The following is a 16,227-nucleotide window of genomic DNA, read 5'->3' as shown; positions in this document are numbered from 1 at the left end:
TCAAGTAAAGTAGTAGATCATCATCTCTAGTTATCACAAAACAAACAGACCATTCCATTTTTATTACAACTTTAAGGAAAACTGAGTTTTAAGTTTGTGTGTCTGCCAACTTAGCTGTTTTTAAAAGTAGTTTGTCAGAGACCAGATTAGTTTCTAATATATCAAAAGCTGACTTACAAAAGTATCTTACCAAACATAACTTATTCTGTGGGAACATTGTGTTAAAAATTAACTTTTTAAAAACTATTATAGTAGTATATGTTTATTATAGAACTTTTGAAAAATAGAGATAGAATCATCTAGATAAAGCTACTATTAGCATTTTGGTGTATGTATTTTGTACATGTAGTTAACAAAAGTGGTATTGCATTGTATAGATGATTTTATTTTCTGCTTTCCCCTTTAACAACATATATAAACATTTCCTCATATTCTGATTTCTCCCTTGACAACTTGATTTTGCTTAATATAATAAATAATATAATGTATAATATTCTTTTGGATGGGGTATTGATATTTATTTAGTTGTTTCTCCATTGGTAGACATATGGGTTGTTTATATTCTTTTACTGTTGTTAAAAAAAAAAAGCTTCCACAACATTTTTGTGCATAAGTATTTGTGGTTTTCCCTTTTAATTATCCTTTTTAGGAAAAATCCCTAAAGAGCAATACCTGAGTAAAATGCTACAAACTTTTAAAAGATTCTTGATGCTGCTAAATTGCCATCCAGAAATATTGAACAAAATTATCATCCTAATATATGGATGTTCAGAAATATTCATTTTTCTTTATCTTCACCAACTCTGGTTATTATTTTTTTTAAGTCTTAACAAACTGATATTTTATCTTAATTATAATTTTTGAGAAGTTGATCTTTTATTATCTGTTTATTGGCCATTTGAGATCCTTCTATTGTCAATTATTTGTTCATATCCTTTGCTCATTTTCTTATTAGGATGCTTATTTTGGTTTCAAAGTGGTCTTTATATATTGAGGATATGAATATTCTAATACATATATTGCAGTTTATTTGTGTGTATGGGTGAGATGACTTTTGAGTGAGAGAAGTTTAAAATCTCTTTAAGTCAGATTTATTGAGATACAGTTTTTATACAGAAAATTGAACGATTTTAGATAGACAGTTCTGAGTTTTGACAAAATACATAGTCTTATAACGAACACCTAATTCAAGATAAAGAAAATTGCCATCTCCTCCAAAAGCTCCCTTTTTGCCCCTTTGTAGTCAGTCCCCTTCCCTATCTTTAGCCCTTGGCAATCAATGGATTTTCTTATCCTTATAGTTTGGTTTTTCCAGAAGGTCATATGAATGGAATCACACAGTGTATAGTCTTTTCAAGTCTGGCTTCTTTCACTTAGTGTATGCTTTTGTGATTCATCTTTGTTGTTGTATATACTAGTAGCTCACTCCTTTTTATTGCTAAATAATATTACATTATCAATTGGTTGATGAACTTCATATTGTTTCCTATGCTTGGCAATATGAATAAAGCTGCTCCAAGTATTTGTATACAGGTTTTTGTGTAGATGTATGTTTTCATTTCCCCTGAGGAAAATACTTACGTTTAGGCTTGCTGAGTTATATGGTTAAGTATATGTTTCATATTGTACAAAGCCACCACACCATTATCCAGAGTGGTTGTACCATTTTACATTCCTCCCAGGAATGTACAAGGAATCCAGTGCTCCACATCCTGGCCAGCCTAAGGTATTAGTGATACTTTCTATTTTCAACAGTCTAAAAGGTATACGGTCACTTGTCATCATAGCTTTCAGTTTTATTTCTCTAATGGCTAATGATGTTGGACATCTTTTTATATGCTTATTTGCCATCTGTATGTATATCTTCTTGGGAGGGTATTTCTTCGGATCTCTGGCCCATTTTTTTTATGGGGTTGTTTTCTTATCATTGGATTGTGAATTTTTAAATATATTTTGGACAGCAGTCATTTAGGGATATGTATTTGCAAATGTTTTCTCCCAGTCTGTGGCTTTCCACTTTCTTAACAGTATCTCTCAAAGAGCAGAAGTTTTAAATTTTTATTAAATTCAATTTATCTATTTTTTTTCTTTTATGGCTCATGGTTTCTGTGTCCTTGCTAAGAAATCCTTGTTTAACCCAAAGTCACAAAAACTTTTCTCCTATGTTTTCTTCTAGATGTTTTAGAGTTTTTGTTTTTACATTTAGGTCTTTGCTCCAATTTGAGTTAATGTTTGTATATGGTGCCACATATAAGTTGGGATTCATTACTTAGCATATGGTTGTAGAAGTTTAAAGTTTTTACGTCTGTCAAATGTATCCATCTTTCCCTTTACAGATTTTTTCATAGTCTTTAAACTTACTAAAGCCCCTTTCTACTCACAATGTCAGATAAAATTTCACATGTATTTTCTTTCAGTTTTATAGATACAGTGTATATCTACTATGTTAAAAAGCAAAACCTATTATGTGAGAGTTCAGTAAGTACAAGTAAGTTTGAAAGCACTTCACCTGATTATCATTAGCTAAAGAAGTCAATTTATGTCATTATTGTCCTCACTGGCTTTTTTTTTTTTTTTCCCTGTAAGTTCAGCTTTGTGGTATTACTTTCATATCTACATAGTGACAGATATGCTTGTCCCTGAAAATAATTGGATCAGTATTCATGACTGTTAGAAATTGTTTTTCTATCTTAGGATATTACACATGACATTAATACAGTTACTTAAGACAAAATTATTTGACGTATAAATGGGTATGTACATAGAAGAGTGAAAATTACAGAAACCTCATTTTGATCTTTATCATTTAAGCTGCAAATAGTCACACAAATTAACAGTAAAATGTTTCTATTTGGAAGATTGTAGAGTAAGGTGAATAGCTCTCTTAGTAACAGTCTTGAGTAATAGAGGACTTCTCAAAAATACATTTATAATTTAAAAAACCTGATCAATTTGACTTTAACTTTTATAATTGAACAGGCTCTACTGATTAGGGGGAAAAAATCTCATGATAGGAATATGATGTCTTGGCCATTAACATCAAAACATCACAGATCTTCATGAGATGAACAATGATTCATATTTTATATGTCCACTGATGGTTATACTATGAGTTTACAGTATATATGTTTTCTTCCTCTTTTGACAGGGCCACATACTTATTTACTTCTTCTGGGTAGCTTTTTCTATGATTACTTTTTAAAAAGTAGGGTAATTAAATTAAAAATGTCCACTGTCTGTATAGTCTTAATTTATAGTGACATTTGGTCTAATGGTCATTATTTATGGTTTAGTGTTTTATCTGTCAGGCAATTCTCTTGTAAGTGGTTATTTTCTAAAATGTTCCTTGGTTTTTACTTGAAAGCTTATGCTATTCTTTTTATCCCTTCATCTCAGAGAGATAATGTTTATTAACATTATTGTGCGTTTGGTAATTTCCAAAAGCCAAGGTGATAACATTCTATCTTCTTTCTCACCACCATCCTTACACTGTTGTCAGGTTAACTGTCTTCACCCCTCTGACTTTTTCATGTCGCTTCTATGCTCCAGTGCCTTTAGTGGCTCTTACTTGCCCCCTACCTTCTGGCCGTTCTGCAGTCCTCCCAGTGCACCCGCATCCCCCCCCCCCCCCCCCGCCCCACCGGCCACTCTTCTTCCATTCCGTGTTCACTGTTGATTCACTCTTCTCCACCCTCTCCTCTCACCTCTTTGCTTACACTCTTCTCATCCTTTCCATATCGTGTCCATCTCTTTTTTTTTTTAAAGATTTTATTTATTTATTTGAGAGACAGAGAGAATGAGAGAGAGAGCACATGAGATGGGGGGAGGGTCAGAGGGAGAAGCAGACTCCCTGCTGAGCAGGGAGCCCAATGCGGGACTCGATCCAGGGCCTCCAGGATCATGACCTGAGCCGAAGGCAGTCGCTTAACCAACTGAGCCACCCAGGCGCCCACGTGTCCATCTCTTGAAAGACTGTCTGCCCCTTGAAGACTGCCTCCAGCATTTTTTGTTAACGGTTATTTAGCTCTTAGGAAGACTTTCCATCAAGATTGTAACTGGTTGGTAGAATTCGTTTAAAATTCTGACCTTCTCTCCTATTAAAAATTTTTTTCTAAAATACGTCTTTTCTAACATATTATATACTTATTTATTGTGTTTACTGTCTGTCTCCCTTTATTCAAATGAAAGCCTCCATAAAGGCAGGTATTGGCTTTGGTTGGTTTGGTTGGTTTGGTTCACTGCTCTCTCCATAGCCCCTGTAGCACCTGGCATATGGTAAGCACTCAAAAAATATTTGTTAAATGAATAAATAGAAATCATTCAATGAATGCTATTTTAACCTCTCTTCTTCTTATATCTAAGATTGTAAAATATCTTGTATATGATATGCAGTTAAATGTATGTTAATTATTACAATTAAGTGTTGAATTAATTTGACAAAAATCCTAGTAGTTGGTAGTTGGTTATCTACCAAATTTTCTTACTTATGTTGAAATGATTTTAAATTGTAAGGTTTTAGTTTCAACAAAACATAAGCTACAGCCAAAATGTGTATTGCTTTATAGTCACCATGTTGATTTAGATTGGGAGTGAAAACTCATTATTACATCTAAATTTGATATTGAGTAATTTGCAAGACTATCTTCTTACAATAACTCTCTGTGAGTAGATTATGGTAGATTGTCCCCATATAATAGATTAACAACCTGTATGCTGTTAATCACTGAAATATGTCAGAAAGTTTTCCAGGAAAAATTCCTGCAAGTATGATTACTACATATATACAGAGCTGGAGATTTATAAATAAGAGGGTATAACAAATGATGGCCATGATATGGCATTGTAGAGAATTGTTGCACTTAAGGAAAAGCATTTTATCATTAAAGTTTATTTTTTAACAACTTGTGAAATATATAATATAATAAAATTGACAAGTGAAAACTGAATTACTAGACAATGCTGAAAAATTATACAGTATCCTCGAGGAAAGATAAAAATATGTCTGGAAAATAGAAGAACCAAATCAATGGTATATAAAAACTAGATCAGATACATATCTGAGAGTCATTTAAAGTACCTAGAAAATAGAAATGACCAAAAAAGAAAAAGAAAGAAAAGAAGAAAGCCAAGATGATAATGAAGAAGTGGGTAACTTGAACTTGGCAACATAATATGACAGTTATGAAAGCTAATGCAATTCCTTCTTTAGAAGCATCATGTTACAGCCCTCTGCATTTGAGTTTGGTGGGTTCAGAATATTGCTTTGACTTTGGTCTTATCATCTTGTTAGGGGTTACAGTTTGTTAAATGAGGTATTGAAAATAGAGACATGACTTGGGCTGGAGGAGGTTTGGAGAGTGACGTATCTCTATATAATGGAGAAACAATTTTAAGATACTCCAAGACAGAATTTTTAAGATACTCCAAGACAGAATTTTAAGATGCTCCAAGAAGGGATGTATAGTTAATCAGACATGATTTTTTAATGGGAGAGTTGATCCCGTTTTCCTATGATAACCTAAAAAATACACTTGTGCCATCTATATTTGTTATAGCAGCCTAGTAAGCCATTCAGAATTCCTGATCAGTAACTGCTGAGGTATACAGACTTGGAGCAGAACAGCTTCTCAGTCTTTTCAGTAACTAAAATCAACAAGAAGAAAGGTTATTTCTTGTTTACAAAAAAAAAGGTAGATTGACATGTTACCTTTTTCTTTTCTTTACTTCTACTTCTTTAAACTAAAGAAGAGAATGAGTAGAGATTATGAAAAACATGAAAGAAATATAAAGGCTTCCTGCCTTTTGTCTTTTAGTTCATGGGCATATTGTCTCAAAATGCTTGAATCCTGATTCTGTATCATTAAATTCTTTAGGATTTTGGATTCATATCTCATGTAGTTTCAAGCCAAACAGTTGTTGAAGTCAGAAGGTTAAATTTCCAGCTCTAAAAAAAAAAAAAAAAAAATTTGAATAGAAACTCCCACCAGTGTAGACAAGTGGTTGAAAATAAGAGGTTTAAGTCAGTAAGAGTGGAAAATATCTACATCAGGAAGAATACTTCCTCTTTTAACAGAATGCTGTTCTTTTTTGTATGAATTTCCAGGATATATTTGAAAAGTAACATTGAGATGTCCCTAAGGAACAATCTCAACAAACAGCCCTTAATCTTGAGACAAATCTTCCATCATGTCTGGCTTTTTTTTTTTTTTTTTCCAAATTCTATCAACCTGGTACCGTAATCACTATGAGTTTTCTAGTGACAAAGTTATTGGCAACTAATGAAACTCTCAAATAGCCTTGTGCATCTCTGTTAGTTTTTCTAGATGATGCTGGCCTTCATGTCTATGTGGGAACTGTAAGTAATGAGTCATCTAAAATATATATTTTGAGGGTGCCTGAGTGGCTCAGTTGGTTAAGCAACTGCCTTCGGCTCAGGTCATGATCCTGGAGTCCCGGGATCGAGTCCCGCATCGGACTCCCTGCTCAGGGAGTCTGCTTCTCCCTCGGACCCTCCCCCCTCTCATGCTCTCTCTCTATCTCGTTCTGTCTCTCAAATAAATAAATAAAATCTTAAAAAAATTTTAAAAATAAAATATATATTTTAATATGTGTTTTTAAGAATACAAACAAATTAGAAGGGGAAGTTTTTCTCCTTAAAGAAGGAGAAGTTGGGTGCCACATAGTTCTTAAGGAAGTTCTTCTTTCTCTGCTGGAAATCACTCTTGATACCCCCAAGATCTGAAATTTCTTTTGGCTTCAGTCTTTTCTTGGCATGATGTCACCCCTAAGCAAAATCAGTAATATTACTGTTTTTTTTTTTCTTTGACTATTTGAATCATCCATTTTTAAGATACTGAGCTTCTCATGGCCAGGGATGTAGGTGGCATATACTTTGTAAATTTACCGTGGTCCTGTTTCAGAAACTGATTCTGTGTCTCCATCTCACAGGGATGGACTCACATTGATCATATTACAGATAATAATATATAGAGCAATCAGTTAGGAGTGGGAAAAATAATTATGAGAAACTCTTAGACATTTGGGTTGTCTATCCTCATGATTAAATCCACATGAGAAGATACTTTAATAAGGAGTTCATTTGATAGGAATGGAATTAGAGGAGAGGTAGGGAAAAAATTCCCCAGTTTGATTCTATCAGGCGATTATAAGTAAATGTGTCTGGCTCCACGACAGGGGTATGTTGCCCTTGGAAACAGAGAGGTTCACCATTTGGACCAGGGATCTTCTTTCCTAACTGGTGTTTAAATATGTGTTCTTAATAGTTGCTTTTACGTATTTTCTCACTGGTTCCATTGCTGACTGGTTTGCCCTTTTTTTGCTCCACCATACCTTAAGGTGAGGTCTTGCTGACATTGAAACCATTCTAATGTTTTAAAGTGATTTTACTTGTCTTCATTGCAAAGGCATTTCCTTTATTGCCAAGTTCAGAGATAGGGAAGATACGTTAATCTTTCCATTTTGTATTATCTATATAGCTGAACTGACCAACATGGTAGCCACAAGCCACATGGGCCATTGAAAATTTAATTAATTAAAATTAAATAAAATTAAACATTCAGTTCCTCAGTCACAATACTCACATTTCACATATTCAGCAGCAGCATTATGTGACTGCTGGTTGCTGTATCGGATAATACAGAATGTTGAACATTTTTTTCATTGGAGAAACTTCTGTTGAACAGCACTGGAGAGAGATGTTTAATTGGCATACTCTTTTGCAGTTATCTATTTTAATATAATTTGGGGTCTAATATTTTCATGTCTTCACCGTGATATATATATTTAAAGTAATAGCCCAACTTACTATTCCAGTCTTCTTCAGTGAGTTTGAAGTCAGTCATATATGCACATGTTCAGTTGGACCGGGATTTTGTTGTTAAAATACTGGTTGTTTAAGTATCTAGCACTTATGCATTTTACTTAATGACAAAGTTCTCATGAATTTCATTTGCAATTTCTTTCTAGTTACTGAGAGGATTATTTACTTTGATGTATTAGAAAAAACTCTAGTGCACAGTGAAAACACTTTTTAATGGTTATAAATAATTATACTTCTTATAATTGTAAATTTCTTGCTTTTTCCAACACTGGACTATTTTAATAAATTAATAATACTCCTTCAGAAATGCTCACATTGCCAGGAAAATAAATGCAACCTTCTATGTATAAGAGCTGTCCTTCAGAAAATAGTATACTGTTATACTAGAAGTGCCTGAAAGTCAATTCGTTTTCAGAGTCTGGATATGATTTTATTATTAACTTGTGTGCCTTCCTCTGCATTTAACAACTGTTCTCTGGGACTATTATAATTTTTTATCTGCTTTCACATTTGAAAGATTATTTTCATTAAGACTGGTCTTTCTTGCATGGTAGGTTAACTAGGTCAGTGATTTTCTAACATTTGAATTTCACTGAACAGTAAAATTTCAACAGAAATTTTGGGAAGTGCCTAATGTCTTTAGTTTAGTGCCTAATGTCTTTTCGTTTTGCTAAATAAGAACTACAACTTCTTATCGTTATTATTTTATGAAAGTGTGGACATTTAAACAAGTAACCCAAAAGGGTGGGTTTTATCGTATTCATTTATCCTTGAATAAATTTAACCTGATGATAGTTATACTACATTCTTCTTATTTTGCCCCATTTATTCCTTTAAAGTTTTGACTAGTCCCAAGCCTAAACTCTTCACTGTGGAAATTAGCAACCTTTGTTGGTTTTCTTCTTCTTCATTGATCTTTTTACCACCTCTCTTTGGTGTTTTGAATTATAATTTTGATGTAGGTTTTATGCTTAGTTAGGCAAAGACTTTCACTATTTAAGGAAATCCTATAATGGGATTAGACCAGTTAGCATTTGATACATGATAAAGATGTATCAAAAAGTTATTTAACAGTTTTAACTATGCCATCTGTTAACCAAATAATCATTTGTCTAATTCATATTCTGAGTAAGGTTTGTCCAAGTTATACTCTGTAGGGGCTCAGAAGAAATGGATATCTCTTCCAGAATTGGAGGAAGACGAAAACAAAAGAATAAAGGCAAAATGACTTAACGAGACCTAAGAATTCAGTTTCAAAGAAAAGCGACTTTGGAGAATATTTGGATAACACAGCTCACTTGTTAAGAACTTAGAATTTTAGAAAAAAATATGTAGTTTGGAAAAATATGTCTTTAAGGTAACATTAAATATTTATTTATTTATTTATTATATGTTCTATATATATAATATCTACTTGTGGACTTTTTATGTGTTTGGTTGCCTCATGAAAGAACTCCTTGGAATGTTTTTACATACACTCAAATATATATTTATTCATCCATATTCTTATACACAATTGTTCTTATATTAGGAAAGGTCACTTTTTACTGAGTACTTTAAAGATAATGGGTTCAGTGTAGCTGCTGGGAGGAGTGCCGAGGTGTCCAGGCACAGCTTCTCCTCTCATAGAGCTCTCACTGCATAGCTAAGGTATGAGCAATAGGGAATACCTCCCACAAGGGATGGGTGAGAAGAAGCTTTGCAGAATAAATAGAATTTGGGGAAATACTGATGTTTATTGCAGACTGGGGCTAAGGGGATCTTACTATTACTGATTCTCTATTCAAAAATCTATCTAGCAGGGTTAGTCTTTCATGAGTTATAATGTTAATGTCTTATAGACAGAATCTGGCATAGTCCAAAAATGGACAAGTAATACATAGAAGGAGGCCTGGTCTACTATTTGTCATAGCTGAATTTCTGCAAGGAAGGTGTATTTGACATGAAAAGCCTGCCAATTAATTTATTAGATTTTTTAGTTGTACTTTTATACATGATTAAATTATTGTAATGTTCTTTTTAGATAAATGTGAAAGATGTGTGTGTGTATGTGTGTGTAGTCTCTATATATAGAATATTAATCTTTACTTCTGCTGAAAAATAATTTTTCTTTTAAAAAAGTTAAATAAGGCAAGACTTCATTTACTTTTATCAATATTATTGACATCTTAGCAGAGCCCTATTAAATTTGGCCTATGGTATGGTCTCAATTATGTTATACAAAATAAAAGAATTAAAGAAAAAGACTGATGTTTAAATTAAAAAAATTAAATTAAAGAAAAAGATGTTATAATACATATAACAAAATATGTGTTAATTGACTGTGTATGTTATCAGTAAGGCTTCTGGTCAATAGTAGACTATTAGTATATTTTTATTTATATATAATATATATTAGCAATAGTAGACTATTAGTAATAATAGACTCTTAGTAAAGTTTTTGGGGAGTCAAAAGTTATAACTTGGATTTCCACCTGCAAGGGGGGTTGGTGCCTTTAGCCCTCACATTGTTCGAGGGCCAACTATATTATACATGATTAGGAGGCACTTAAACCATACAGCAGAAATTTTACTTTTTGTTCCTTTTGTTTCCATTTGCATAACTATACCTTTCATATACATCTTTATCCCCTAGAGATTTTTTGTATCTCTGTTTTTGAAGATAAATTTGGCCTTGGCCTATTGTTAGTTTGACTTAATATTCCAAACTCTTTTCACTACCAAAAGCTGTTTATTAAAGACATGCTGTATACATATCATTGAATTCAGTTGATCCACATTCAGTGGGTGATGAAGATTATAAGACACCCCATTTCTTTATAAGAGATTTAGTATAATTGAGGAAATGAGCTATGCCTAAGTTAAACACTTGGAGAAAAACAAGAAAAAATATAATCAAGTGCTTAAATGTGTGGTATCATCAATTAAGAAAAGGAGAGCAAGACAAGGTAAAATGACCAGGAAAGGATTCTTGGAGGATGTTAAATTAAGATCTTGAAAATTAGGAAGAGCCCAAGTGTCGTGGATCAACCTGAGAGTGGATATAGTCCAACAAAGGCAGGGACCATACCTGTTATACTCATCATTACCTCTCTCTCTGTGTAGGTATAATGGCAATATAGTGCCTGGCACATGGTAGTCAATATGTAATGAGTAAATGGATGAATGGGCAGCCGCAGGCAAGAGACAATGAAAGGAGGGCTGTTTCCTGGAGTAAGCCAATTCTTGTTGACTGGTGGAAATTATGTGAGACCGTATTATGAAGCACCTTGAATGGGAGGCTAAACTTGAGCTTGGTACCATATGAGGCATTATTGAGGAGTTTTCAAGGAGTGTATCATGCCAGAAGTGGTGTCTTAGGAGAAATGTCCTGACAGCAATGAGTTTGTTGGTGAGATTGTGCATGAAAAACTGGGAAGTAGGCTATTCTGAGCCTAGACAAACAATGATGAATGCCCTGGCTACAGCCTTTCAATTTTTTTTTTTACAAAGAAAGAACCACAAGCACAAAAGAAAAAGGAAAAGCTTTCTTAGTTATTTATTCAATTATTTAGAAAGCTAATATTAACCCTGTGCCTACTGTATGGGAGGCCCTGTACAGAAGGAGTCTCACTACCAAGCTTTGAACCAGGGATACCCGCCTACCGGTGCTGTTAAAGAGATTCAATAAGATTGAGTCTCAGAGATGCTTAGCAGAGTGTCTGGCACATTAACAAGACTTCATAAGTGGTTGCTGCTAATATGAGTCAGTTTATTTTAGAAATGATGCCAAGAGGGGCACCTGGGTGGCTCATTCGGTTGAGCTTCAGACTCTTGGTTTTGGCTTAGGTCATGATCTTGTGGTCCTCGGATTGAGCCCCAGCTTGGGCTCCGTGCTTAGTGCAGAGTCTGCTTCAAGTTCTCTCTCCCTCTACTGCCTCTCCCCCGGTTTGTATGTGTGTATTCTCTCTCTAAATAAATAAATAAAATCTTTAAAAAAAAAAAGAAATGATGCCAAGACCCTCTCCATCGCTATGGCCCTATACTTTTTACCTACTCCCTAGATACAATATTTTCCTAAACCTCTGGTTCCACAGAGACAACAACATTTTTTCCTATTAGAGATTTTGAAATTTCTAGAAAGCAGATCAAGTAATATTAGTGAACCTTGAGTATACCCATCTCTCAGCTTTAACAATTAACTCACTCTAGTCTTGTTTCCTCTGCACTCCATCCACTTTGGTATTATTTTGAAGCAAACCCTAGCCATCTTTTCATTTTCACAGGAATCTAATAGATAAGCGCTCTTGTTTTTAAAATGTAACTATAATGTTGTTTTCCTACTTAGAGACTTTTACTAGCCAAGTTTTTCATGAAAGAGTCTGGGATATCTTTATGTAGAAAAGCCAGGAAATGCAAGGAACATAAACAGACTGGAGACCCAAAGGTCTTAGGTTTAATAACCATGGTGTCATGAACAAAACCAGGGGGTTTAAGCAAAAGAATAATTTTGAGTGAGATGATTAATTTTGATTCGATAGGTATTAGTTACATGGTGGTTCAGGGACATCCAATGGCAGATACCCAGGAATGGACATGTTCGGTATCTTAAACCAATATAGATCCTTTTAGGTTGACTGTTAATTTCCTTCCCTCTTCTTCTTCTGCTTCTTCTTCTTTTTTTTTTTTTTTAACTTCTGATCTCGTCCTTTCTGTGTCCCACCCTCCAACTCTCTACTGCTAGTCCGCTCCATTCCCATTCATTTTGGGGGCATACTAGGGAAGTTTACTTTCTATTAATTATGTTTGTTTGAGTTCATTCTGTTAAAATGTTTATTTTCTCCTTAAAAATAATTTTGGTCTTTCTGACAGTACTTAGAGCCAATGATGATTAGGCGATGAATGAATATTCATTAGAATGGATGATAGCTTCAATTTTGATTTTATAGTAATTTCAGCTGAAGATATTTTTCAAAGTAAAAGTGTAAAATAATATCATAGACAAAATTCCACCCATCAAAGGAGAACAGAAATAAATGCCCCTGATTCCTGAAATTAAATTAGAACTCAAAATGCTCTTAAGTTTATAACTTTAATTCTTTTTTAAAAAGTTCTTAGCTTTCAGGGTCACCTGGGTGGCTCAGTTGATCTGAGCCAATCTGCCTTTGGCTCAGGTCATGATCTCAGGGTCCTGGGATCGAGTCCTGCATCAGGCTCCCTGCTCCGTGGGGAGCCTGCTTCTCCCTCTCCCTCTGCCTGCCGCTCCCCCCTGCTTGTGCCCTCTCTCTCTCTGTCAAATAAATAAATAAAATCTCTAAAAAGTTCTTAGCTTTCAAAAGGTCTCCTCCTATTTCACTTTGACAATAGTGTAAGCAATTTAGCTTATAGGCCAAACAGAGATCTTACCCTTTTTGATGCCTGGGTGTCATCACATTAATGCTAATTTGGATTATGTGTATTCATTAAGAGTAAAAATCAGGCTCATTTTAGCACCTGATTTAAGCCTGCAGCAAACATTCACATTAGAATTGTAAACCCTAAATGTTAGAAGTTTGTATAGAAAGTAGAGATGTAGTAGGCTAGGACCTACTTCAGCTTTAGAGCACACTCATAATTATTGCAGTGGGATCCACGCTGTTAACATTGGACACTGAATGTTTTCTGATAATTTATACAGTTGATTACTCCAGCCTCAAGTGGAACCTTACAAAGAAGAGCAGCAAATAGTAAATCTTTGTGATGGTCCCTGTGGCAGTGGTTCAGTATGAGGCTCTGAGTTATGTGGTTCTCAGCCTCTTTTCCTCCCCAGCCCTTCCTATGGCTCAGTGTCATCATCATCATCTGTTCAGATAATGCCTGTTCAGAAATCACAGGTCCCTAGGGACGAGAGAAAGGAGAGAGTCCTGTTATAAGCTTACTCGCTGCAAACCTTTCACCTTGCTGTCAAGGTGACAAATGTTTGTCCTTAAGGGAACACTAGAGGTTAAATCACCAGTGTTTTTCTCACTTATCTTCTTTCCCATACTATCCAAGCTCTTAGCCAAATTTATAGCTAAGAGAATCTCAGAAAATTAGGCTACTCGTAACCTTTATGAATCTTGTTCAGGGATATGTTTTGTACAAGCTCAGAGTACTGATTACATTATGAATTGGGGTCTTAGTAATAAGAATTTGCTAAAAGTCGTTATGTCAGTACATTTTCCTTTCAGGGATTACTTGGAAGAAAAAAAGATTTGGGAAAGAAACATTTAAATTTTGAGAGATAGTATTGGGAACTGTGCAAACACAATTGTGATAAGGTGAACAAGGACTTATTTTTACATCAGTATGTATTAATGGTGTATATACATCCTTGCATAGAGAAACACCAAAAAGTGCATTAATCATGACAATGGCAGTTGCTCTGGATTTCTTCTTCTTTTTTGGCCCATTCCATTCCATTCTCTATTTGGCAATGAGAATGATCTTAAAGGATGTAAATCGATCATGCCATTTTTTCCTGCTTAAAATCCTTCAGTTTTTCTTGGGATAAATAAATACCAAAATCCCTTATATGACTTATAAGGTCCTGCATGATCTAACCCATGCCTTCTCTCCAGCCTCCTGCCGTGCCACTTCTTCTTTACCCACAAGGCAGCTGCCATGTGGGCATACCTGCAGTTTCTCTAGTTCATTCATTCAACAAATACTTCATTGAGCTTCTACCCTATACCGAGGCTACAAAAATGTACAAAACAGACAAAAACTCATGGAGCTTACGTTCTAGTTGAGGGGATATAACAACCATAAAATATATAGATTTGCAACTGAAATATATATAATATATATCAAATATGTATTTAGTGCCATATATATGTCTCGCCCCTTTCCCTCCCTCCCTCTCCCCATAAATAAATAAATAAATAAATAAATAACTCTCCCTCTCCCTGTGTGTGTGTGTGTGTGTGTGTGTGTGTATGTATGTATGTACGTACATACATATATATGGAGGAAAAATGAAGAAGGAAAGGGAGGAAGATAAGGAGGAAGCTAGAGGAGTTGCAGTTTTTTTTTTTAAGGTGATAAGTGACAGTCTTTCTTAGATTGAGCGGACACTCGAAGGAGGTAGGGGAGCAAGCCACGAGGATAACCGGGGAAATAATGTTCCATGTAGAGAGACACCACAGTGCAAAGTACTCAGGTAGGAGAAAGGCCACAACAAGGTGGGCAATAGAGATAAATTCAGGTATGTAACAAGGGGCCAGATTATACAGGTAGGGCCTTGTGGGCCATTGAAAGGCCTTTGGTTTTAAATCTGAGTGAGATAGTGTATTGGCCAGCTTGAGCTGCCATAACAAAATGCCACGGACCAGGTGGCTTAAACAATAGAAATGTATTTCTCTCAGTTTTCTGGAGGCTGGGAAGTCCAAGTTAAGATGTCAGCCAACTCAGTTCCTGCTGAGGGATCTCTTCCTGGCATGTGGACAGTGGCTTATTTACCACGTCCTGACATGGGGGAGGGGGGATGTGTAGAGAGAGATATGGATGGACTCCTTCTCTTCTAGTAAGGCACTAACCTCCTTTGGATCAGGGCCCCACACCACCCTTATGATCTCATTTAGCCACAGTTACCTCCTAGAGGCCCTATCTCCAAATACGGTCACATTGGGGGTTAGGGTTTCAACATGGAAATTTGGTCAGGGGCACACAATTCAGTTCATAGCAGATGGGAAGACATTTCAGAGTTCTGAGCAAAGCAGGAACATGATCTCACTTAATGACCACCCTGTGGAGAATGGACAGCAGAATTAAAGGTAGGAGCAAGGAGACCAGTTTAGGAGATGATTGCAGTAATTCAGCCAGGAGATCATAGTGATTCCAACCAGGGTGGTAGCTGCTGAGCCAAGCTCATGACAATCTCAGGGCACTTTCATAGGTTGTTCCCTGGATTGCTTATATATGTATAGCATCTTCTAGGTTTCAAAGCTCTTTCACATCTCTTTTCTCAGGCAAGCCCCACACCTCTCCTGGGAGGTGGGCACAGTATTGTGAGACTTGGGTTTCAAATGGGCCTGATTCTGGAGTCCAACTGCCTGGGTTTGTAGTCCTTCACTATGCCTCCAATTCCTAGGGACAACAGCTATGCCAACCTTGTGTAGTATTGGGCAGGGTAGATGAAATAGTCTGTGTTAAATGTTTGGTTGAGTATCTGGCACATTAGTAAAAAATAAATATTAGCTGTCATTATTTCTATTACTTAATAAATAATGAAATTCAGAGTGAAAAAGATCAATTGGTTTGTCCAGGCTTATCTAGCTAGTAATAAGAGGAACCACAGTTAGAATCCAGTTCCTATTATTTCTTGTATGTTCTCCTTTCCATTATATCATTTGCTGAAGGAGTTCCATTTTAAAACATAGGATAACTCG

The 16,227-nt window shown here is 35.2% G+C and overlaps 1 protein-coding gene across 10 annotated transcripts in view; it reads left to right on the top strand.

The window, feature by feature from the left end:
• Window positions 1-16,227, top strand: part of SLC10A7 (solute carrier family 10 member 7) — a 282,178-nt gene that overhangs the window by 90,263 nt on the left and 175,688 nt on the right. The window lies entirely within an intron of this gene.

Source organism: Zalophus californianus, chromosome 2 (genome assembly GCF_009762305.2).
Source record: "Zalophus californianus isolate mZalCal1 chromosome 2, mZalCal1.pri.v2, whole genome shotgun sequence".
In the NCBI taxonomy this organism is placed as follows: Eukaryota; Metazoa; Chordata; class Mammalia; order Carnivora; family Otariidae; genus Zalophus; species Zalophus californianus.
The sequence above is the reverse complement of the archived record's forward strand: the minus strand, read 5'-3'. Positions and strand labels throughout refer to the sequence as shown.